Here is a 26,116-nt window from a genome sequence, read left to right on the forward strand (position 1 = left end):
TAGAGGTATATGGGCCAAATGCAAGCAATTGGGACTAGATGGTGGTTAAAAAGGGGTAGCATAGACAAGTTGGGCCTAAGGGCCTATTTCCATACTATAAACCTCTGTGCTCTATGACTCTACTTCCTAGGGGATTTTTACTCTAAGGCCATTTATTAAACCTGTCTTATTGCTCTAGAAAACTATCCCTAAAACTCTCTATGAATTAGTCGTCATAGCTAGCCTTTCCAATTTGATTAACCCAATCAAGTGAAGATTATAGTCACCCATAATTACTGCTGTATTCTTTTTACATACTGCTATTATTTCATGATTTATTCACCAGAATTGTATTACCCCGCCCACCACAGAATCAGTGTATGAGGGGCGGATGATGGAAATGTCGGGGAATTTCCAGTCTTGCTCAAGTGAAGCCATAAAATCCTGTCCATACAATTTCCGGCAGTGTGGCTACTGTTTGGTAATCCATATGTTACTCTCTCCCTTGCTCCTCTAGCCAAATCTTCCAAGCCTAGATTATCTCTCACAACTGACCTCATTTCAGCTCTTACTAATAGTGTTACCCAACTACCTTTTGCTTCTTTTCTATCCTGAAAGGTTAAATGTCCCTGGATGTTAAGTTCCCAGTTTGGATCTCCTTTTAACCATGTCAGTAATGGCTTTGCAATCATATCCATTTACCCTGATTGACACTGTCAGTTCATCTGCCTCATTCTGAGTGTTTTGTGCATTAAGATAGAAAGCCTTTTTGCCATTCTTAATCATCCTAACTTTGCTTTGCACTGTGGCATTATTTGTATCTCCCCCTGATTACCCTGTCTGCTGCTTTTGCACTTTACTGTTCTTACTTTTATTACTGTCCTTCTTTCACTTTCCCTTGTCACCCTGCTTAGGTTCCCATCCACTGCTATTCTAGTTTAAACCCTCCCCAGCCACACTAGCAAATATTCACCTGAGGATATTAGTCTTGGTCTTGCCCAGGCATAACCCATCCAGCTGTAGTGACCTCATCTCCCCTAGAAAAGGTCTCAATGTCCCAGAAACCCTTGCACTATGTTTCCAACTACATATTCATCCAATATATCCGGCTGTTTCCACTCTGACTAGCATGTGACTCTGTTGTATTCCTGAGATCCTGATCTTTGAGGTCCTACTTTTCAACTTGTTGCCTGTGAAATATTCTGTTCAGACACTTTGACCAGTTTAATACTCAAAATCCAGATGCTCTTACTTTATGAGACAGACAAAGAACTGGAGCTCTTTGTGGAAAGGGTTTACCTGCTGATTGGCAAAGCTCAGAACGGAGTGAGTGGACCTGACTGGCTTGTCTCTAAAGGCAAATGAATGTTAATTGATGAGTGGGTTCCCAGTGTACCAGGCAGGCGCGAGCGGGTTCCCAGTGTAACAGGCAGGCGCGAGCGGGTTCCTAGTGTAACAGGCAGGCGCGAGCGGGTTCCTAGTGTACCAGGCAGGCGCAAGCGGGTTCCTAGTGTAACAGGCAGGCGCGAGCGGGTTCCTAGTGTACCAGGCAGGCGCGAGCGGGTTCCTAGTGTAACATGCAGGCGCGAGCGGGTTCCTAGTGTACCAGGCAGGCGCGAGCGGGTTCCTAGTGTACCAGGCAGGCGCGAGCGGGTTCCTAGTGTACCAGGCAGGCGCGAGCGGGTTCCTAGTGTACCAGGCAGGCGCGAGCGGGTTCCTAGTGTACCAGGCAGGCGCGAGCGGGTTCCTAGTGTAACAGGCAGGCGCGAGCGGGTTCCTAGTGTACCAGGCAGGCGCGAGCGGGTTCCTAGTGTAACATGCAGGCGCGAGCAGGTTCCTAGTGTAACAGGCAGGCGCGAGCGGGTTCCTAGTGTAACAGGCAGGCGCGAGCAGGTTCCTAGTGTACCAGGCAGGCGCGAGCGGGTTCCTAGTGTAACAGGCAGGCGCGAGCGGGTTCCTAGTGTAACAGGCAGGCGCGAGCGGGTTCCTAGTGTAACAGGCAGGCGCGAGCAGGTTCCTAGTGTAACAGGCAGGCGCGAGCGGGTTCCTAGTGTAACAGGCAGGCGCGAGCGGGTTCCTAGTGTAACAGGCAGGCGCGAGCGGGTTCCTAGTGTACCAGGCAGGCGCGAGCGGGTTCCTAGTGTAACAGGCAGGCGCGAGCGGGTTCCTAGTGTAACAGGCAGGCACTAGTGGGTTCCTAGTGTAACAGGCAGGCGCGAGCAGGTTCCTAGTGTAACAGGCAGGCGCGAGCGGGTTCCTAGTGTAACAGGCAGGCGCGAGCGGGTTCCTAGTGTAACAGGCAGGCGCGAGCGGGTTCCTAGTGTACCAGGCGGGCGCGAGCGGGTTCCTAGTGTAACAGGCAGGCGCGAGCGGGTTCCTAGTGTAACATGCAGGCGCGAGCGGGTTCCTAGTGTACCAGGCGGGCGCGAGCGGGTTCCTAGTGTAACAGGCAGGCGCGAGCGGGTTCCCAGTGTAACAGGCAGGCGCGAGCGGGTTCCTAGTGTACCAGGCAGGCGCAAGCGGGTTCCTAGTGTAACAGGCAGGCGCGAGCGGGTTCCTAGTGTACCAGGCAGGCGCGAGCGGGTTCCTAGTGTACCAGGCAGGCGCGAGCGGGTTCCTAGTGTACCAGGCAGGCACGAGCGGGTTCCTAGTGTACCAGGCAGGCACGAGCGGGTTCCTAGTGTACCAGGCAGGCGCGAGCGGGTTCCTAGTGTACCAGGCAGGCGCGAGCGGGTTCCTAGTGTAACAGGCAGGCGCGAGCGGGTTCCTAGTGTAACAGGCAGGCGCGAGCGGGTTCCTAGTGTAACATGCAGGCGCGAGCGGGTTCCTAGTGTACCAGGCAGGCGCGAGCGGGTTCCTAGTGTACCAGGCAGGCGCGAGCGGGTTCCTAGTGTACCAGGCAGGCGCGAGCGGGTTCCTAGTGTACCAGGCAGGCGCGAGCGGGTTCCTAGTGTACCAGGCAGGCGCGAGCGGGTTCCTAGTGTAACAGGCAGGCGCGAGCGGGTTCCTAGTGTAACAGGCAGGCGCGAGCGGGTTCCTAGTGTACCAGGCAGGCGCGAGCGGGTTCCTAGTGTAACAGGCAGGCGCGAGCGGGTTCCTAGTGTAACAGGCAGGCGCGAGCAGGTTCCTAGTGTAACAGGCAGGCGCGAGCGGGTTCCTAGTGTAACAGGCAGGCGCGAGCGGGTTCCTAGTGTACCAGGCAGGCGCGAGCGGGTTCCTAGTGTACCAGGCAGGCGCGAGCGGGTTCCTAGTGTAACAGGCAGGCGCGAGCAGGTTCCTAGTGTAACAGGCAGGCGCGAGCGGGTTCCTAGTGTACCAGGCAGGCGCGAGCGGGTTCCTAGTGTAACAGGCAGGCGCGAGCGGGTTCCTAGTGTAACAGGCAGGCGCGAGCGGGTTCCTAGTGTACCAGGCAGGCGCGAGCGGGTTCCTAGTGTACCAGGCAGGCGCGAGCGGGTTCCTAGTGTAACAGGCAGGCGCGAGCGGGTTCCTAGTGTACCAGGCAGGCGCGAGCGGGTTCCTAGTGTAACAGGCAGGCACTAGTGGGTTCCTAGTGTAACAGGCAGGCGCGAGCAGGTTCCTAGTGTAACAGGCAGGCGCGAGCGGGTTCCTAGTGTAACAGGCAGGCGCGAGCGGGTTCCTAGTGTAACAGGCAGGCGCGAGCGGGTTCCTAGTGTAACAGGCAGGCGCGAGCGGGTTCCTAGTGTAACAGGCAGGCGCGAGCGGGTTCCTAGTGTACCAGGCAGGCGCGAGCGGGTTCCTAGTGTAACATGCAGGCGCGAGCGGGTTCCTAGTGTACCAGGCGGGCGCGAGCGGGTTCCTAGTGTAACAGGCAGGCGCGAGCGGGTTCCTAGTGTAACAGGCAGGCGCGAGCGGGTTCCTAGTGTAACAGGCAGGCGCGAGCGGGTTCCTAGTGTAACAGGCAGGCGCGAGCGGGTTCCTAGTGTAACAGGCAGGCGCGAGCGGGTTCCTAGTGTACCAGGCAGGCGCGAGCGGGTTCCTAGTGTACCAGGCAGGCGCGAGCGGGTTCCTAGTGTACCAGGCAGGCGCGAGCGGGTTCCTAGTGTAACAGGCAGGCGCGAGCGGGTTCCTAGTGTACCAGGCAGGCGCGAGCGGGTTCCTAGTGTACCAGGCAGGCGCGAGCGGGTTCCTAGTGTACCAGGCAGGCGCGAGCGGGTTCCTAGTGTAACAGGCAGGCGCGAGCGGGTTCCTAGTGTACCAGGCAGGCGCGAGCGGGTTCCTAGTGTACCAGGCAGGCGCGAGCGGGTTCCTAATGTACCAGGCAGGCGCGAGCGGGTTCCTAGTGTAACAGGCAGGCGCGAGCGGGTTCCTAGTGTACCAGGCAGGCGCGAGCGGGTTCCTAGTGTACCAGGCAGGCGCGAGCGGGTTCCTAGTGTACCAGGCAGGCGCGAGCGGGTTCCTAGTGTAACAGGCAGGCGCGAGCGGGTTCCTAGTGTACCAGGCAGGCGCGAGCGGGTTCCTAGTGTAACAGGCAGGCGCGAGCGGGTTCCTAGTGTACCAGGCAGGCGCGAGCGGGTTCCTAGTGTACCAGGCAGGTGCGAGCGGGTTCCTAGTGTACCAGGCAGGCGCGAGCGGGTTCCTAGTGTAACAGGCAGGCGCGAGCGGGTTCCTAGTGTAACAGGCAGGCACTAATGGGTTCCTAGTGTACCAGGCAAGTGCAAGCTTTCGCTATTATGGTGCCATATTAAAGTTCACATGATCAGCCATTACATGACTGATATTCAGCCCAGATACTCAGCCAGATACCTAACCAAATGCCCACCCAATTACCCAGCCAGATACCCAGCCAGAGGGGAGAAACCATTTCCCCCTCTCAATCATGTCAATGGCAGGCCCCCACCCCCTGTATAAACATTGTCTTGCTGCCCCGTTCTTGTCCCCTCGACTGCCACCCCCCACCCCTGCAGCTCTCTGATGCCTTCCCCCACCCCCCTTCCTGTGGACTCCATGGTGGGTAGTGATGACCTGTGCACCCACCCCCACCGCTCCCCCCAATCCCCATCCGAGATGAGCTCGTAAGGTTGCCATGTAAGCTGCAGTGGTGAGATGTCACACTGGGGGCTGGATTTTGCAATGGGTTGGGGGGGCATGGTGATGACATTGGGACAGCTTGCTGATGATATTGAAATTCATTAAAATGAGGTTCCTAACCCTCCTGATGTAAACTGCATTATGACACCAGGTGGTGGGGGAGGGGTGACACAGACACAGACTTGGAAATGTATTACTGTTCATTCACTGTCGCTGAGCTAAAATCCTGGGACTCCCTCCCTAACAACACTGTGGGTGTACTTACCCAGCATGGACTGCAGCGGTTCAAGATGGCAGCTCACCACCACCTTCTCAAGGGGCAATTAGAGAAGGGCAATAAATGCTTATCTAACTAGCAATGCCCATATCCCACAAACGACTAAAAAATACCCCACAGAGCTACGAAATTCATGGAGCAGGATTTTACAGAAAAATTCCAAGTGCTGAACATACAAGATTGCAGGAGAGTTACAGCCCTATTTTTGAGCCTTGATTTTAGAGCCTGAACTCGCCGGGAAGCCGGCTGCTGTACTCTCGGGGCATCATTGTGCAGATGCCCCAATCTCCCAGTGAACTGGGATTTTTCTTGCTATCCCCATACCTGTCCAACTGTGATCCCCCCTCCCCATGCCAATCACCCCTGTGCCAATCTCCCACACCCCACTTGCCCCACAGACATCGCCATCCCCGCCGCACCCTCCTGCTGATCACCACCCCATCTACAGATTTCCATTCCCTCTAAGCCTAATCTTGCCAGGGAAACTGGCTTCAGAGCACTCAGGCACCATTGCGCAGGGCATCCTGATCTCTCAGTGAATGGAACACCTTCTCCCCCAAGTAGACATCAGACCTCCTGCCATCATTGGCAGCATGTTTCACCCCCCCAACACCAACACAGGCCACTGAAATTGGGGTCATCAGGACCCTCCTAATGTGTGCACTGAGAGATCGCCTATGCCCTCACCCCCTGCATCTCCCCTTTGGGAGCAGTGCCAGGCTGCCAGGTGGCTACTGTCAGGCTGGTATTGCCCATTGGGCATTGTCTGGACTTGCCCCTGACCACAGAGGACTTCAATCGCCCCAGTCTGGCCATCATATCTGCTCTCTGCTGGTGGGGAGCAGTAGTGAGCTGGCATGAGAGAAAGCGTCCATGAGGGTGTGAGATACCATGTGGGTTATGTTAATATCATGCAAATTATAACTTAATCTGCTAATCGACTTCTGGCAGAACAGGGCGGGGAGCTATGCGTGCAGTGCCAAACTGGGCCTGAACCCGATTCCTGGCCTCACACGCAATCGGGCGCAGCAAGCTGATAAGATCATGGCCAGTACCTGACATCTTTCCAGCAACCATCTTTATGGCTTGCTTTTCGAATTTCCAGTAAAATGCTTGTGTGCAAAGTAACTTTGCTTATTCTGCTTTCTCCATACTTGTGACATTCATTAAATCATCCTAGAATCCCTATAGTGCAGAAGGAGGCCATTCAGCCCATCGAGCTTGCACCAACCACAATCTCACCCAGGCCCTATTCCCGTAACCCCACTTATTTATTCTGCTAATCCCCCCCGACACAAGGGTCAATTTATCATGGCCAATGCACCTAACCTGCACATTTTTGGACTGTGAGGGGAAATCGGAGCACCTGGAGGAAACCCAGATAGACGCAAGGTGAACATGCAGACTCCACACAGACAGTGACATGAGGCCAGAATTGAACCCGGGTCCCTGGCTCTGTGAGGCAGAAGTGCTAGCCACTATGCTACTGTGCCATGTTCCTCACAACAATTCCATCCACTATCTGAGCTGGAACTTCCTGCTGTCCCCGCAGGAAAGAGTTCTTCCTTTTCCCCACTGTCCAATATGGGAAGGCCTGAGCTACCTCTGCAGTACAAAGCCTCCTCACTTCTCCAATCATTACTCTGCGGCTGATGATTGGCCACTTCAGACCTTCTGTGCATGTCAGTAACTTCTCTCAACATACATAGTTTTGTTCCTCTGACAATCCTGTCTCTAATCAGATCATCCTTCACTTGCTCAAACTCATAGATTCAACTTGACACCGCAATCCAGTCATATCAATGTTCTTTCCTCTTCCTGGGCTGGAGTGTCAAACATCTCATTAATAAATAACAAAGTGATCTTCACAAGGCTGTCTTTTCTGTTCCTTGGTAAGATGTAGGTAGGATGCAATAAAATTTGTAGGCCTCTATCCCAGCATTGGTAACAGAGATACTGCTTGAATTTATTCAGCTTGCTTGTCTAACTCTGCAATCTCAGACTTCTACCATTGAGACTAAAATAATTCTAAAGTAATCTCTTCTTCTCCATACTAATAATACTAGAATATACAAAGCCATACTGACACACCCAGCAGGCAATGTCCCGTACAAAGTTGGATACTGATGTTATCTCTGTTGTTTCTTACATTGGCTGGCTCTCTTCCAGCAACCAAAATCTGTCCAATTTCAGCCGCATATTCCTGACACCAGATGGTTCCCCTATAACCTTTCCTCACAAAGGATGGCATCTGTGGTCACATGATTCAGAAGACCCAGTCCACAACTTACCCAAAGGAAAAGGCATTTCTCTAACAGCATCAACAAAAATACTCTCAATGCTGACCCTAGTTTTCTTGTTGTGTTTGTAACAGCTTCCAGTGATTACGTTTTCATTCCTGGAGATTACAGGACCATTCGTAATGTTAGCAAGTGTGAGGTTATCCACTTTGGCAGGAATAATAGTAGGAGGGATTACTATTTAAAGGGTGAAAAGCTGCATCATGCTATGGTGCAGAGGGACCTGGGGGTCCTTGTGCACGAGTCGCAAAAACCCAGTCTGCAGGTGCAGCAGGTGATCAAGAAGGCGAATGGGATGCTGGCCTTCATAGCGAAGGGGATAGAATATAAAAGCAGGGAGGTCTTGCTGCAACTGTACAGGGCACTGGTGAGGCCGCAGCTGGAGTACTGTGTGCAGTTTTGGTCGCCGCACTTGCGCAAGGATATTTTGGCCTTGGAGGGAGTGCAGAGGAGGTTCACTAAGCTGATATCGGAGGTGAGGGGGTTGGACTATGAAGAGAGACTAAATAGACTGGGTCTGTACTCGTTGGAGTTTAGAAGGATGAGGGGGGATCTTATAGAGACGTATAAGATAATGAAGGGGATGGATAGAGTAGAGGTAGAGAGATTCTTCCCGCTCAGAAAGGATAGCAGGACTAGACGACACAGCCTCAAGATAAGGGGGCGAGGGCACAGTTTAGATCGGAGTTGAGGAGGAACTTCTTCACTCAAAGGGTGGTGAATCTCTGGAATTCTCTGTGGTGGAAGCTACCTCACTAAATATATTTAAGACACGGGTAGATAGGTTTTTGATAGACAAGGGAATTAAGGGTTATGGGGAGAAAGCGGGAAAGTGGAACTGATCCACTTCAGATCAGCCATGATCTTATTGAATGGCGGGGCAGGCTCGAAGGGCTAGATGGCCTACTCCTTCTCCTATTTCTTCTGTTCTTATGGTTGGTCTCTCTATTCTGTAACAAAGCTTTCAAAATGGCAGCCTCAGCTGGATAGTCCTGAGTACTGAATCTAGGCTCAGACTGGACTGTACTGAGCCTGAGCTTGGACTGGACTGGATCTGGGCTTGGATTGGACTGGACTGGACCTGGGCTCAGACTGGACTGGACTGGACTTGGACCTAGGCTCAGGCTGGACTGCTCTGGGCCTGGGCTCAGACTGGACTGGACTGGGCCTGGGCTCAGACTGGACTGGACCTGGGCTCAGACTGGACTGGACCTGGGCCTGGGCTTAGATTGGATTGGACTGGACCTGGGTTCAGACTGGACTAGACTGGACTTGGGCTTGGACTGGACTGGAGTGGAGTGGACCTGTCTTAGGCTGGACTGGATTGGATCTGGTCCTAGACTGAACTGGATGGGGCCTGGGCTCAGACTGGCGACTGGACCTGGGCTCAGATGGGACTGGGTCTGCACCTGGGCTCAGAGTGGACTGGATTGGACCTGGTCCTAGACTGGACTGGACTGTGCCTGTGCCTGGGCTCAGACTGGACTAGACTGGACTGGACCTGGGTTCAGACTGGACTGGATGGACTAGACCTAAACACAGACTGGATTGGACAGGACCTAGGCCTAGGCTCAAACTGAACTGAGCAGGGCCTGGGTCTGGGCCCAGACTGGACTGGATTGGACCTAGGCTCAGACTGGACTGGACTGGACTGGGCTAGGCTCAGGCAGACTGGGTTGGACTGGACCTAGGCTCAGACTGGACTGGGCCTGGGCCTTGTCCTAGACTGGACTGGATTGGACCTGGCTCAGACTGGACTGGGCTGGACTGGGCTCAGACTGGGTTGGACTGGGCCTGGGCTCAGACTAGATTGATTGGACCTGGGTGGCACAGTGACACAGTGGTTATCACTGCTGCCTCACAGCGACCTGGGTTCGATTAGCAGCCATGGGTTACTGTCTGTGTGGAGTTTGCACATTCTCCCAGTGTCTGTGTGGGTTTCCTGCAGGTACTCAGTTTCCTCCCACGCTCCAAAGATATGCAGGTTAGGTTGATTGGCCATGCTAAATTGCCCTTAGTGTCAGGGGGATTAGCAGGGTAAATGCATGGATTTCTGGGGATAGGTCCTGGGTGGGATTATTGTTGTTGCAGACCCAATGGGCTGAATGGCCACCTTCTATACTGTGAGATGCTATGCTTCTATAACTGGGCCTGTCCTGGGCTCAGACTGGACTGGACTGGGTCTGGGTTGAGACTGGACTGGGCTGGGTTTGGGCTGGACTGGACTGGATTGGGTGGACTGGGCATGTGCTCAGACTGGACTGGACTGGAGTAGACTCATACTGGACTGGGCTCAGACTGGGCTGAACTGGAGTAGACTCATACTGGACTGGGCTCAGACTGGGCTGAACTGGAGTAGACTCATACTGGACTGGACTCACACTGGACTGAACTGGAGTAGGCTCAGACTGGACTGGACTCACACTGGACTGAACTGGAGTAGGCTCATACTGGACTGGGCTCAGACTGGACTGAACTGGAGTTGGCTCATACTGGACTGGTCTCAGACTGGGCTGAACTGGAGTAGGCTCATACTGGACTGGGTTCAGACTGGGCTGAACTGGAGTAGGCTCATACTGGACTGGGCTCAGACTGGATTGGACTGGAGTAGGCTCATACTGGACTGGGCTCAGACTGGACACTCAGACTGGGCTGAACTGGAGTAGGCTCATACTGGACTGGGCTCAGACTGGGCTGAACTGGAGTAGGCTCAGACTGGACTGGGCTCAGACTGGGCTGAACTGGAGTTGGCTCATACTGGACTGGGCTCAGACTGGGCTGAACTGGAGTTGGCTCATACTGGACTGGGCTCAGACTGGGCTGAACTGGAGTTGGCTCATACTGGACTGGGCTCAGACTGGGCTGGACTGGAGTAGACTCATACTGGACTGGGCTCAGACTGGGCTGAACTGGAGTAGACTCATACTGGACTGGGCTCAGACTGGACTGAACTGGAGTAGACTCATACTGGACTGGGCTCAGACTGGACTGGACTGGAGTAGGCTCATACTGGACTGGGCTCAGACTGGGTTGAACTGGAGTTGGCTCATACTGGACTGGAATCAGACTGGACTGGACTGGAGTAGGCTCAGACTGGACTGGACTGGAGTAGGCTCATACTGGACTGGGCTCAGACTGGACTGGACTGGACTGGAGTAGGCTCATACTGGACTGGACTCACATGGGGCTGAACTGGGCCTGTGCTCAGACTGGACTGAACTGGAGTAGGCTCATACTGGACTGGACTCACATGGGGCTGAACTGGGCCTGTGCTCAGACTGGACTGAACTGGAGTAGGCTCAGACTGGACTGGGCTCAGACTGGACTGGACTGGAGTAGGCTCAGACTGGACTGGACTGGAGTAGGCTCATACTGGACTGGGCTCAGACTGGACTGGACTGGACTGGAGTAGGCTCATACTAGACTGGACTGGCCCTGGGCTCAGACAGGCTGGGATTGAGACTGAGGCTGCTAGACCTGGGATGGGACACACAGGCTGGGGCCCACTGATGGACCTACCCAGGTTGCTGTTCAGGCAGGGTGAGACGTTCTTATTTGCTTCTGTGTTGTACTGAGTGAAGTCCCAGTGAATAATTTATTCTGAAACTAGTCACTCTGGATCCAAAATCTTGCTGCAGGGTGAGCTTGACACTGGGAACAAAGCAGCACTTCCAGTAACTGTGTGAGTGTCATGGAAACAGGCGCAGGAGCTGACTCCACCCTGCCCAAGAGCAGGCATGGCCCATGGAAAGGCCAGTGCTCCTGTGTGGATCCCTACACCCCAACAAGCCCTGCATGTCCAGACACTCCACCCTTGGGAAATGGTGCAAGAGATGATGGAGACCCTCAGGGGGAGGGAGCAGGGAGGACTGGCTAGAGACCACAGTTACAACAGCAAAGCAAATCAAAGAAAGAATCCTCGGCTGGAATTGTTTATTTGAAAGAGACTTACATTTTTAAACTGTTTAAAATATCTCCGGCACGCAATCAGCACTTGTAGACTAAGCACGTGAGCAAGCTGCCTGTGAATTGACAGAGAGAAAGAGACAGAGAGAGCAAGGCCCCACACAAAACAGGAGACATACTTTTTTAATAAATGGGACTATCGACTGCACTCACTGTGCACCTCGTGTAAAAATTCCCCGGCAGAAGAACCCGGAGAGCAACTTTACCAAGTACCGAAAAGGTGAGTGTTACAATCTGGAAGAGGCACCAGGGGACACAGTGAAGTGTGAGGTGGAGGGGAGATTGGGGTCTATGTGAAGAATTGGGATGGGGAAGCAATGTGATGAGGAAGGTGAGGAGGGGAGCGGGAAGACGTGAAAGGACAATGGGAAACAGAGAGAGGTGGAGATGGAGACAGCTAGACAGAGGCTGGGAACAGAGAGAGAGAGAGAGAGGAAGAGATTGTCAGGTAGAAATGCAGCAAAGTATGCCAGAGGCAAAAGGCAGAGAGACAGACAACAAAGAGAGACAGGGAGAGAGAGAGAGATGGAGAAATAGACAGAGAGAAAAGAGAGACAGAGATAAAAGGGAAGACAGGGAGAGAGGGATAGATGCAATGCAATGGATTGGGGAGATGCTGAGATAGAAAGACAGAGAATGATAGAGGGAGGGGGAGAGCAACAGATACATAGGCAGACGGACAGACGTAGAAAGAGAGAGATAAAGAGATAGTGAGAGTATAAGAGAAGGAGACATAGAGAGAAGGAGAGAAATAGGGTGAGAGACAGAAATAGTGAGAGGGAGATAGGAAGTGGTGGACAGGGAGTAAAGAAGGATCGAGAGTGTGAAATGGAAAGGGAGAAGAAAGGCAGTGAGTGAAAGAGGGAGAAGAAGAAAGAAAAATAATACAGTTAATCAAGGAGCATTGAAAGGGACAGACAGAAATAGAGGGAGAAAAACACAGGTGGATAAACAGACTCAGCTTTGCGGATGGGAAATGATGAATTATAAATTTGATAGAATTTTTTGAAGGGGTGACCAAGAAAATAGATGAAGGCATTGTGGTGGACGTTGTCTATATGGACTTTAGCAAGGCCTAAACAAGTTATTGCATGGTAGGCCAGTCAGTAAGGCTAGATCGCATGGAATCCAGAGAGAACTAGACAAATGGACAGAAAATTGGCTTTCCAGTAGGAAACAGAGGGTGGTGATAGAGGGTTGTTTTTCAGACTGGAGGCCTGTGACCAGCGGTGTGCCACGGGGATCGATGCTGGGTCTACTGTTGTTTGTCATTTGGATGAGAATATAGGAGATAAGTTTATAGATGACATCAAAATTGATGGCATAGTGAACAGTAAAGACTACAATGGGAGCTTGGTCAACTGGACCAGTGGGATGAGGTATGGAAGATAGAATTTAATTCAGATAAATACGATGTGTTCCATTTTGTTAAGACAAACCATGGCAGGACTTACACAGTTAATGTTAGGGCCCTGGAAAGTGTCATTTAACAGAGACACCTAGGGGTGCATAGTTTCTTACAAGTGGCGTCACAGGTACACAGGGTGGTGAAGAAGGCATTTGACACACTTTCCTTCATTGGTCAGAACATGGAGTACAGGAGTTGGACATTATGTACAAGACATTGGTAAGGCCACATTTGGAGTATTATGGACAATTCTGGTCGCCCTGCTATAGAAAGAACATTATTAAACGGGAAAGGGTGCAAAAAAGATTTACAAGGATGTTACTGGAACTGGAAGGTTTGAATTAGAAAGGAAGGCTGGATAGGCTAGGACTGTTTTTCCTGGAGTGTGGGAGATGAGGGGTGACCTTATAGAAGTTTATAAAATCATGAGGGGCATAGATATGGTGAATAGCCAAGGCCTTTTCCCAAGAGTGCAGGAGTTCAAAACTAGAGCACAAAGGTATAAAGTATGAGGGACAAATTTATATGGGACTGAGGGGCAACTTTTTCACACAGAGGGTGGTGCACATATAGAATGAGCTACCAGAGTAGGTGGTAGACGTGGGTACAATTACAACATGTAAAATACATTTGGACAGGTACAAGGATGGGAAAGGTTTAGAGGGATAACAGGCAAATAGGACTAGTTCAGGTTAAAAAATCTAGTCAGCATGAACAAGTTGGGCTGAAGGGCCTGCTTTGTGCTGTATATCCCTGTGAGTCTATGACTGAGAGACAAATAGAATCAAAGATGGAGCGAGAGGCAGAGAAAAATGGAAAAAGAAAGAGAGTGAAATGGACAAAGACAGACAGTGAGATAGAGAAAGAGAGGTAGAGAAGTAGAGAGATTGAGAGAAGCAGAGATAGAGGAAAGAGAGATGGATAGAGAGAGAGGTGATGGATGGCTGTGACTGACAGGTCATTACCCATGGGATTGTTCCGGATTGTGAGAAGAATTGAGAGGAATTGATACGGGTTGCAGTGGGGAGCCAGTGCTGCAGTGGGCAGTAACCTTTCCCAGGAGCTGTTCAGTGAAGTAGGCACTGAGGGCTGAGTATTACAACAGGAAGATGGAAGTCCTATATTCAGAGATATGGCCCCCTCTGTGGAGAATTAGAGTCAAAAGCAGGAGCTGGCAAATGTGAACTGGCTAGAGGGAGAGAGGAGACTTTGTGGGGAAGGAGCTGACACAAAATTGGTAAGAGCATGTGCTAGCCAAAAGGTAGACGGACAGACATAGAAAGAGAGAGAAAGTGCAGCACAAATGGTCTGCCCTTCATGAATGATCAAATTACTTGTGAGCATCAGTGAAGGAAATTCCAGCTGTGCATGTACTGTCCAGGACGTTCCATTATTGAGACAGTCCTAGGTGTGTGTATAGTTCAGGACACTCCGTTATTGAGTGAGTTCCTGGTGTGTGTGTGTATGGTTCAGGACACTCTGTTATTGAGTGAGTTCCTGGTGTGTGTGTGTATGGTTCAGGACACTCCGTCATTGAGTGAGTCCCAGGTGTGTGTGTGTATGGTTCAGGACACTCTGTTATTGAGTGAGTCCCAGGTGTGTGTGTGTATGGTTCAGGACGCTCCGTTATTGAGTGAGTCCCAGGTGTGTGTGTGTATGGTTCAGGGCACTCCGTTATTCAGTGAGTCCCAGGTGTGTGTGTGTATGGTTCAGGACACTCCGTTATTGAGTGAGTCCCAGGTGTGTGTGTGTATGGTTCAGGACACTCCGTTATTGAGTGAGTCCCAGGTGTGTGTGTGTATGTTTCAGGACGCTCTGTTATTGAGTGAGTCCCAGGTGTGTGTGTGTATGGTTCAGGGCACTCCGTTATTGAGTGAGTCCCAGGTGTGTGTGTGTATGGTTCAGGGCACTCCGTTATTGAGTGAGTCCCAGGTGTGTGTGTGTATGGTTCAGGACACTGTGTTATTGAGTGAGTCCCAGGTGTGTGTGTGTATGGTTCAGGACACTCCGTTATTGAGTGAGTCCCAGGTGTGTGTGTGTATGGTTCAGGACACTGTGTTATTGAGTGAGTCCCAGGTGTGTGTGTGTATGGTTCAGGACACTCCGTTATTGAGTGAGTCCCAGGTGTCTGTGTGTATGGTTCAGGACACTCTGTTATTGAGTGAGTCCCAGGTGTGTGTGTGTATGGTTCAGGACACTCTGTTATTGAGTGAGTCCCAGGTGTGTGTGTGTATGGTTCAGGACATTCCGTTATTGTGTGAGTCCCAGGTGTGTGTGTGTATGGTTCAGGACACTCCGTTATTGAGTGAGTCCCGGGTGTGTGTGTGTATGGTTCAGGACACTCTGTTATTGAGTGAGTCCCGGGTGTGTGTGTGTATGGTTCAGGACACTCTGTTATTGAGTGAGTCCCAGGTGTGTGTGTGTATGGTTCAGGACATTCCGTTATTGTGTGAGTCCCAGGTGTGTGTGTGTATGGTTCAGGACACTCTGTTATTGAGTGAGTCCCGGGTGTGTGTGTGTATGGTTCAGGACACTCTGTTATTGAGTGAGTCCCAGGTGTGTGTGTGTATGGTTCAGGACATTCCGTTATTGTGTGAGTCCCAGGTGTGTGTGTGTATGGTTCAGGACGCTCCGTTATTGAGTGAGTCCCAGGTGTGTGTGTGTATGGTTCAGGACACTGTGTTATTGAGTGAGTCCCAGGTGTGTGTGTGTATGGTTCAGGACGCTCTGTTATTGAGTGAGTCCCAGGTGTGTGTGTGTATGGTTCAGGACACTGTGTTATTGAGTGAGTCCCAGGTGTGTGTGTGTATGGTTCAGGACACTCTGTTATTGAGTGAGTCCCAGGTGTGTGTGTGTATGGTTCAGGACACTCTGTTATTGAGTGAGTCCCAGGTGTGTGTGTGTATGGTTCAGGACACTCTGTTATTGAGTGAGTCCCAGGTGTGTGTGTGTATGGTTCAGGACACTCTGTTATTGAGTGAGTCCCAGGTGTGTGTGTGTATGGTTCAGGACGCTCTGTTATTGAGTGAGTCCCAGGTGTGTGTGTGTATGGTTCAGGACACTCTGTTATTGAGTGAGTCCCAGGTGTGTGTGTGTATGGTTCAGGACACTCTGTTATTGAGTGAGTCCCAGGTGTGTGTGTGTATGGTTCAGGACACTCTGTTATTGAGTGAGTCCCAGGTGTGTGTGTGTATGGTTCAGGACACTCTGTTATTGAGTGAGTCCCAGGTGTGTGTGTGTATGGTTCAGGACACTCCGTTATTGAGTGAGTCCCAGGTGTGTGTGTGTATGGTTCAGGACACTCTGTTATTGAGTGAGTCCCAGGTGTGTGTGTGTATGGTTCAGGACACTCTGTTATTGAGTGAGTCCCAGGTGTGTGTGTGTATGGTTCAGGACACTCCGTTATTGAGTGAGTCCCAGGTGTGTGTGTGTATGGTTCAGGACACTCTGTTATTGAGTGAGTCCCAGGTGTGTGTGTGTATGGTTCAGGACACTCTGTTATTGAGTGAGTCCCAGGTGTGTGTGTGTATGGTTCAGGACACTCTGTTATTGAGTGAGTCCCAGGTGTGTGTGTGTATGGTTCAGGACGCTGTCTTATTGAGTGAGTCCCAGGTGTGTGTGTGTATGGTTCAGGACACTCCGTTATTGAGTGAGTCCCAGGTGTGTGTGTGTATGGTTCAGGACACTCCGTTATTGAGTGAGTCCCAGGTGTGTGTGTGTATGGTTCAGGACACTCCGTTATTGTGTGAGTCCCAGGTGTGTGTGTGTATGGTTCAGGACACTCTGTTATTGAGTGAGTCCCAGGTGTGTGTGTGTATGGTTCAGGACACTCTGTTATTGAGTGAGTCCCAGGTGTGTGTGTGTATGGTTCAGGACACTCTGTTATTGAGTGAGTCCCAGGTGTGTGTGTGTATGGTTCAGGACACTCCGTTATTGAGCGAGTCCCAGGTGTGTGTGTGTATGGTTCAGGACACTCTGTTATTGAGTGAGTCCCAGGTGTGTGTGTGTATGGTTCAGGACACTCTGTTATTGAGTGAGTCCCAGGTGTGTGTGTGTATGGTTCAGGACACTCTGTTATTGAGTGAGTCCCAGGTGTGTGTGTGTATGGTTCAGGACACTCCGTTATTGAGTGAGTCCCAGGTGTGTGTGTGTATGGTTCAGGACACTCTGTTATTGAGTGAGTCCCAGGTGTGTGTGTGTATGGTTCAGGATGCTTCATTATTGAGTGAGTCTCAGGTGTGTGTGTGTATGGTTCAGGACACTCTGTTATTGAGTGAGTCCCAGGTGTGTGTGTGTATGGTTCAGGGCACTCCGTTATTGAGTGAGTCCCAGGTGTGTGTGTGTATGGTTCAGGACACTCCGTTATTGAGTGAGTCCCAGGTGTGTGTGTGTATGGTTCAGGACACTCCGTTATTGAGTGAGTCCCAGGTGTGTGTGTGTATGGTTCAGGACACTCCGTTATTGAGTGAGTCCCAGGTGTGTGTGTGTATGGTTCAGGACACTCCGTTATTGAGTGAGTCCCAGGTGTGTGTGTGTATGGTTCAGGACACTCCGTTATTGAGTGAGTCCCAGGTGTGTGTGTGTATGGTTCAGGACACTCCATTATTGAGTGAGTCCCAGGTGTCTGTGTGTATGGTTCAGGACACTCTGTTATTGAGTGAGTCCCAGGTGTGTGTGTGTATGGTTCAGGACACTCCGTTATTGAGTGAGTCCCAGGTGTGTGTGTGTATGGTTCAGGACACTCCGTTATTGAGTGAGTCCCAGGTGTGTGTGTGTATGGTTCAGGACACTCCGTTATTGAGTGAGTCCCAGGTGTGTGGGGACATGAATGTAGCTGAGGAGGACACTGGGGTGCAGGGGTGTAAAATAGAAAGTATTGCAGTTGATATCTGGGATGTGCTGATATTCTAGAGGGCTTGAAAATAGATAAGTCCCCTGGTCCGGACGGGATTTACCCTAGGATTCTCTGGGAGGCAAGAGAGGTGATTGCAGAGCCTCTGGCTCTGATCTTCAGGTCATCGTTGGTCTCTGGTATAGTACCAGAAGATTGGAGGACAGCGAATGTTGTCCCATTGTTTAAGAAGGGGAACAGAGACTGCCCTGGGAATTATAGACCGGTGAGTCTTACTTCTGTTGTGGGCAAGGTTTTAGAAAAAATTATTAGGGATAGGATTTGTAGTTATTTGGAGAGTAATGAATTGATTAGAGACAGTCAGCATGGTTTTGTGGCGGGTAGGTCGTGCCTTACTAACCTTATTGAGTTCTTTGAGAAAGTGACCAAAGAGGTGGATGGGGGTAAGGCAGTTGACGTGGTATATATGGATTTTAGTAAGGCGTTCGATAAGGTTCACCATGGTAGGCTTCTGCAGAAAATGCAGATGTATGGGATTGGGGGTAATCTAGGTACTTGGATCAGGAATTGGCTAGCAGATAGGAGACAGAGTGTGGTGGTTGATGGTGAATATTCGTCATGGAGTTCGGTTACGAGTGGTGTGCCTCAGGGATCTGTTTTGGGGCCACTGCTGTTTGTAATTTTTATTAATGATCTGGATGAGGGTATAGTTGGGTGGATTCGTAAGTTTGCTGATGACACCAAAGTCGGAGGTGTGGTAGATTGTGAGGAAGGGTGTCATAGTTTGCAGGGTGACTTAGACAGGTTGCAGAGCTGGGCGGCGAGGTGGCGGATGGAGTTTAATGCGGAGAAGTGTGAGGTAATTCATTTCGGTAGGAGTAACAGATGTGTTGAGTATAGGGCTAACGGGAGGACTTTGAATAGTGTGGAGGAGCAGAGGGATCTAGGTGTATGTTTACATAGATCCCTGAAAGTTGGGAATCAAGTAGATAAGGTTGTTAAGAAGGCATACGGTGTCTTGGCGTTTATTGGTAGGGGGATTGAATTTAGGAGTCGCAGCGTCATGTTGCAACTGTACACAACTCTGGTGCGGCCGCACTTGGAGTACTGTGTGCAGTTCTGGTCCCCACATTACAGGAAGGACGTGGAGGCTTTGGAGAGGGTGCAGAGGAGGTTTACCAGGATGTTGCCTCGTATGGAGGGGAGGTCCTAGGAGGAGAGACTGAGGGATTTGGGGTTGTTTTCGCTGGAAAGAAGGAGGCTAAGAGGGGATCTTATTGAAACATATAAGATGATTAGAGGTTTAGATAGGGTGGATAGTGATAGCCTGTTTCCTCGGATGGAGAAAGCTAGCACGAGGGGGCATGGCTTTAAATTAAGGGGGGGTAGTTATAGGACGGATGTCAGGGGTAGGTTCTTTACCCAGAGGGTGGTGAGGGATTGGAATGCCCTGCCTGCTGCAGTTGTAAATGCGCCTAGTTTGCGGGCGTTTAAGAGATCTGTGGATAGGTTTATGGACGAAAAGGGATTGGTTTAGATTAGTGGGTCAGTGTTTTTTTTTAAAAGACTGGTCGGCGCAACATCGTGGGCCGAAGGGCCTGTTCTGCGCTTTAATGTTCTATGTTCTATGTTCTATGTGTGTGTGTGTGGTTCAGGACACTCCGTTATTGAGTGAGTCCCAGGTGTGTGTGTGTATGGTTCAGGACACTCTGTTATTGAGTGAGTCCCAGGTGTGTGTGTGTATGGTTCAGGACACTCTGTTATTGAGCGAGTCCCAGGTGTGTGTGTGTATGGTTCAGGACACTCTGTTATTGAGTGAGTCCCAGGTGTGTGTGTGTATGGTTCAGGACACTCCGTTATTGAGTGAGTCCCAGGTGTGTGTGTGTATGGTTCAGGACACTCTGTTATTGAGTGAGTCCCAGGTGTGTGTGTGTGTATGGTTCAGGACACTCCGTTATTGAGCGAGTCCCAGGTGTGTGTGTGTATGGTTCAGGACACTTCATTATTGAGTGAGTCCCAGGTGTGTGTGTGTATGGTTCAGGACACTCCGTTATTGAGCGAGTCCCAGGTGTGTGTGTGTATGGTTCAGGACACTCTGTTATTGAGTGAGTCCCAGGTGTTTGTGTGTATGGTTCAGGACACTCCATTATTGAGTGAGTCCCAGGTGTGTGTGTGTATGGTTCAGGACACTCTGTTATTGAGTGAGTCCCAGGTGTGTGTGTGTATGGTTCAGGACACTCTGTTATTGAGTGAGTCCCAGGTGTGTGTGTGTATGGTTCAGGACACTCTGTTATTGAGTGAGTCCCAGGTGTGTGTGTGTATGGTTCAGGACACTCTGTTATTGAGTGAGTCCCAGGTGTGTGTGTGTATGGTTCAGGACACTCTGTTATTGAGTGAGTCCCAGGTGTGTGTGTGTATGGTTCAGGACACTCTGTTATTGAGTGAGTCCCAGGTGTGTGTGTGTATGGTTCAGGACACTCTGTTATTGAGTGAGTCCCAGGTGTGTGTGTGTATGGTTCAGGACACTCCGTTATTGAGTGAGTCCCAGGTGTGTGTGTGTATGGTTCAGGACACTCCGTTATTGAGTGAGTCCCAGGTGTGGGATGGTCCATTATTGAGCGAGTCCCTGGTGTGTGTATGGTTCAGGACACTCCGTTATTGAGACAGTCCCTGGTGTCTGTACGGTTCAGAATGATCCATTATTGAGAATCACAGTTATATGTATGGTTCAGAACATTCCATTATTGAGACATTCCCAGGTGTGTGTCGGGTTCTTGACACTCGTTGACTTAGACAGTCGCAGGTGTCTGTATCGTTCAGGGAGCTCCAAATCTGAGACAGCCTCAGGTTATGTGTACAGTTCAGGATGCTCCATTATTGAGATAGTCCCAGGTGTGTGTATGGTTTTGGACATTCCATTATTTGGATAGTTCCAGGTTTGCATACAGTTCAGGATGCTCCATCGCTGAGAATACCAGGTATGTGTAAGGTTGAGGACGCTCCATTATTGAAACAGTTATGGGTGGCTGTACGGTTCAGGGAGTTCCAATATTGTGACAGCCCCATGATATGTGTACAGATCCTGATGCTCCATTATTGAGACAATCACAGGTGTGTGTATGGTTCAGGACAATCCATTTTTGAGACAGTCCCAGGCATGTATATGGTTCAGAGTGCTCCAGTTGGGATAGTCACAAGTGACTATACGGTTCAGGGAGCTCCAATATTGTGACAGTCCCAGGATATGTGTACAGTTCCTGATGCTTCATTATTGAGACATTCCCAAGTATGTACGGTTCAAGACACTCCATTATTGAGAAAGTCCCTGGTGGTTCGTATGGTTCAGAATGCTCCAGTATTGAGATGGATCCTGGTGTGTGTATGGGTCAGCATGCTCCATTACTGTGACAGTCCCAGGTGTATGTATGATTCTGGACACTCCATTATTGAGCACATCCCAGATGTGTCTATGGTTCAGGATGCTCCATTTCTGAGACTGTCGCAGGTGTGTGTACAGTTCTGGATGGCTATTATTAAGACAGTTGCAATTGTGTTTACAATTCTGGACTCTCTATTATTTAGACAGTCCCTGATGTGTGTATGCTTCAGGATGCTCCATGATTGAGGCAGTCCCAGATTGGTTTACTGTTCAGGATGCTCCATTATTGATACAGTCCTGGGTTTGTGTACAGTTCAGGAGTATCCCTTTTTGAGAATGTCCCTGGTGTGTGTACGGTTCAAGGCGTTCCATTTCTGTGACAGTCCAAGGTGTATTTATGGTTCAGGATGCTCTATTATTGGGCAAGTTGCAGGTGTATGTACGGTTCAGGACACTCCAGTTTTGAGATTCTCAGGTATGTGTATGATTCAGGATGTTCCATTATTGAGACATCCCAGGTATGTGTACGGTTCTGGATGCTTCATTGAGACAGTCCCAGGTCTGTGTACGGTTCTGGATGCTGCATTGAGACAGTCCCAGGTCTGTGTACGGTTCTGGATGCTGCACTGAGACAGTCCCAGGTCTGTGTACGGTTCTGGATGCTCCATTGAGACAGTCCCAGGTCTGTGTACGGTTCTGGATGCTGCATTGAGACAGTCCCAGGTCTGTGTACGGTTCTGGATGCTGCACTGAGACAGTCCCAGGTCTGTGTACGGTTCTGGATGCTGCACTGAGACAGTCCCAGGTCTGTGTACGGTTCTGGATGCTGCATTGAGACAGTCTCAGGTCTGTGTACGGTTCTGGATGCTGCACTGAGACAGTCCCAGGTCTGTGTACGGTTCTGGATGCTGCACTGAGACAGTCCCAGGTCTGTGTACGGTTCTGGATGTTGCATTGAGACAGTCCCAGGTCTGTGTACGGTTCTGGATGCTGCATTGAGATAGTCCCACGTCTGTGTACGGTTCTGGATGCTGCACTGAGACAGTCCCAGGTCTGTGTACGGTTCTGGATGCTGCACTGAGACAGTCCCAGGTCTGTGTACGGTTCTGGATGCTGCATTGAGACAGTCCCAGGTCTGTGTACGGTTCTGGATGCTGCATTGAGACAGTCTCAGGTCTGTGTACGGTTCTGGATGCTGCATTGAGACAGTCTCAGGTCTGTGTACGGTTCTGGATGCTGCACTGAGACAGTCCCAGGTCTGTGTACGGTTCTGGATGCTGCACTGAGACAGTCCCAGGTCTGTGTACGGTTCTGGATGCTGCATTGAGACAGTCCCAGGTCTGTGTACGGTTCTGGATGCTGCATTGAGACAGTCTCAGGTGTGTACGTGGTTCAAGATGTTCCATTATTGAGACTGTCCCACCTGTGTGTATGGTTCAGGACGTTCCATTATTGAGACAGTCCCAGGTGTGTGTGCACATATTGTGACAGTCCAAGATGTATATATGGTTCAAAGCTCTCTATTATTTAGACACTACCACGAGTGTATATGGTTCAGGACGTTCCATTATTGAGGCGGTACCAGGTGTGTGTGTGGTCCAGGACGCTCCGTTATTGAGACAGTCCCAGCCGTGTCTACAGTCCAGAATGCACTGGACAATTCCAGGTGTACGTATGGTTCAGGATGCTCCAGTGAGACAATCCTAGGTCTGTATGCAGTTCTGGACCCTGCATTGAGACATTCCCAGTGTGTGTATGGTTTAGGACACTCCATTATTGAGACAGTCCCAGGTGTATGTGTATATTATTGTGACAGTCCAAGATGTACATATGGTTCAAGGCTTTTTATTATTTAGACACTACCACGTGTGTGTACGGTTCAGGATGTTCCATTATTGAGACAGTACCAGGTGTGTGTATGGTCCAGGATGTTCCACTTTTAAGGTAGTCCCATCTGTGTCTATGGTCCAGGATGCTCCGTTACTGAGACAGTTCCAGATGTGCGTATCATGATGCTCCATTATTAAGACAGTGTGTGTGGTTCAGGATGATCCATTATTCAAACAGTCCCAGGTATGAGCACTTCAGGACACCCCATTATTGAGACAGTACCAGATGTGTATGGTTCAGGACTTTCCATGATTGAAACAATCCTGGTTATGTGTAGGATTCAGGACACTCCAATATTGAGACAGTCCCAGGACTGTGCATGGTTTACCATGCTCCATTATTGAGTGAGTACCAGGTGTGGGCACAGTTCAGGAAGCTCTCTTATTGAGGCAGTCCCTTGTGCATATATGATTCAGATACCCAATCATTGAGACAGTGCCAACTGTGTGTACAGTTCTGGAGGCTCATTATTGCGACAGTCTGAGGTGTGTACGGTCCAGGGCCCTCCAATATTGAGACAGTCCTACGTGTGTGTAGGTTCAAGACATTCCATTATTGAGACAGTCCCATGTGTATCTAAGGTTTAGGTGCTCCATTATTGTGTGAGTCACAGGTGTGTGTATGCTTCAAGAAGCATAATGGAGAACATGTCCACTGTAATGGGGACGAAATAGAAATGGTTGCGAGCATTTTTCGGTGTCCAGATTACCAAGTCTCACATTTTGGACTCTCGAGTTAAGAAAGCCCATTAGCACCTCTACCTTCTTAGGAGACTAAGCAAATTTGGCATGTCAAGCACGACTATCGCCAACTTTACTGGTGTGCCATAAAAAGCATTCTTTCTGGTTGTATCACAGCTTGATTTGGCTCCTGCTCTGCCCTAGGCTGCAAGAAACTACAAAGGAATGAAGCCCAGTCTATCACGCAAACCAGCCTCCCATCCATGGACTCTGTCTACATTTCCCGCTGCCTCGGAACAGCAGCCAGCATGGACCCCACATATTCCGGAGATACTTTTTTACAAGTTCTTCAGTTGGAAAAAAGTCTGAGGTCATGTACCAACTGACTCAAGAGCAGGTTCTTCCCTGCTGCCATCAGATTTTTGAATGAACTCACCTTGCATTAAGTTGATCTTTTTGTACATCCTAGCTATGACTGTAACACTACATTCTCCACTCATTCTCTATGAACCATATGCTTTGACTGTATAGGGCGTAATAAATAATGCTTTTCAGTGTATATGAATACGTGTGACAAGACTAAATCAAATCAACTCAAGTCAATATCATTGAGACAGTCCCAGTTATGCGTACGGATCAGGATGCTACGTTATTGAGACAGTCCCAGTTTGTGTACAGTTCAGGTGCTCCATTATTGAGCGAGTCCCAGGTGAGTGTATGCTTCAGGAAGCATAGTGAAGAACATGATCTTATTTACATCAATGGGGATGAAATAGAAATGGTCGAGAGCAGTTTTTTTGATGTTCAGATCACCAACAACCTGTCCTGGTCTCAACTTGTGGACACTAGAATTAAGAAAGCCATCAATGCCTTTACTTTCTCAGGAGACTGAGGAAATTAGGCATGTCAGCCACAATTATTGCTAACTTTACAGGTGCGCCATTAAAAAACATTTCCTCCGGTTGTATCACAGCTTGGTATGGCTCCTGCTCTGCCCAAGACTGCAAGAAACTACAAAGGGTTGTGAATGAAGTCCAGGCAATCATGCAAACCAACCTCCCATCCATTGACTCTGTCTACACTTCCCACTGCCTCGAAACAGCAGCTGGCATAATCATGGACCCCACACACTCCAGAGATACTCTCTGATACCATCTTCAGTTAGAAAAAGGTCTGAAGTCACATACCAACCGACGCAAGAGTAGGTTCTTCCCTGCTGCGGTCAGACATTTGCATTAAGTTCACTTTTCTGTACACCCCAGCTATTACTATAACATCATTACTATACATTTTCCACTCTCTCATTCTCTCTGAAACATTTGCTTTTTCTGTACAGTGTGCAAAAAACAATGCTTTTCACTGTATTCTAATAATAAGAAGAATAAATAAAATCAACCCAAGTCAAATTCATTGAGACATTCCCAAGTATGTGTATGGATCAGGATGCTCTATTGTTGAGTGAGACTCAGGTGTGAATATGGTTCCAGATGTTCCATTATTGAGACAGTCCCAGTGCGTGTACGGTTCAGGACTCTCCATTATTGAGACAGTCACAAGTGTGTGTACGGTTCAGGATGCTCCAATATTGAGACAGTCCCAGGTGTTTGTACAGTTCAGGATGCTGCAATATTGACACTGTGCCAGGCGGGTGTCCAGTTCAGGACGCATCATTATTCGCAGTACCAGGTGTGTGTATGGTTCAGGAAGCTCCATATTGAGGTTTATGTATGGTTCTGGATGCTCCATTACTGAGACTGTCCCTGATGTGTATTGTTCAGGATGCTCCCTTATTGAGACAGACTCATGTGTTTACGATTAGGGGCAATCCAATATTGAGACGACCTCACGAGCGTGTAGATTCATGACACTCCATTATTGAGACAGTGTCAGGTCTGTGTACAGTTCAGGACATCCCATTATTGAGACAGTCCCAGGAGTGTGAATGGTTCATGACACTCCATTATTTGAACAGCCCCACATGTGCATATGGTCTCATATGCTCCATTATTGAGACAGTTCCAGTGTGTGTATGGTTCAGGATGGTCCATTATTGAGACAGTCCCAGGTGTGTGTATTTTTTGGGGCCCTCCAATGTTGAGGTAGCATTTGGTGTGTGTACAGTGCAGGACACTCCATTATCGAGACAGTCCCAGGTGCATGTACGGTTTAGGACGCTCCAACATTGAGACAGCCCCATCTGTGTGTACAGTTCAGGATGTTCCATTACTGAAATAGTCCCAGGTGTGTGTATGGTTCAGGATGCTCCATTATTGAGACAGCCCCATGTGTGTGTACAGTTCAGGATGCTCCATTACTGAAACAGTCCAGGTGTGTAT

At 49.9% G+C, this 26,116-nt stretch overlaps 1 protein-coding gene across 3 annotated transcripts in view; it reads left to right on the forward strand.

The window, feature by feature from the left end:
• Positions 1-11,337: 11,337 nt before the first annotated feature.
• LOC145356913 (beta-nerve growth factor-like) overlaps positions 11,338-26,116 on the forward strand; it is a 59,385-nt gene continuing 44,606 nt past the window's right edge. The window contains exons 1-2 of one of the 3 annotated variants that reach the window (XR_013889221.1): positions 11,338-11,791; positions 23,958-24,615. The gene's annotated coding sequence lies outside the window, so the exon portion shown is untranslated. Of the gene's footprint in view, positions 11,792-23,957; positions 24,616-26,116 lie in introns of those variants that run through there. The other 2 variants (XR_013889220.1, XM_080209912.1) reach the window with 2 other exon arrangements.

The sequence above is a fragment of the Carcharhinus amblyrhynchos genome, chromosome 22 (genome assembly GCF_965287045.1).
Source record: "Carcharhinus amblyrhynchos chromosome 22, sCarAmb.v2.hapA, whole genome shotgun sequence".
NCBI classification, from domain to species: Eukaryota; Metazoa; Chordata; class Chondrichthyes; order Carcharhiniformes; family Carcharhinidae; genus Carcharhinus; species Carcharhinus amblyrhynchos.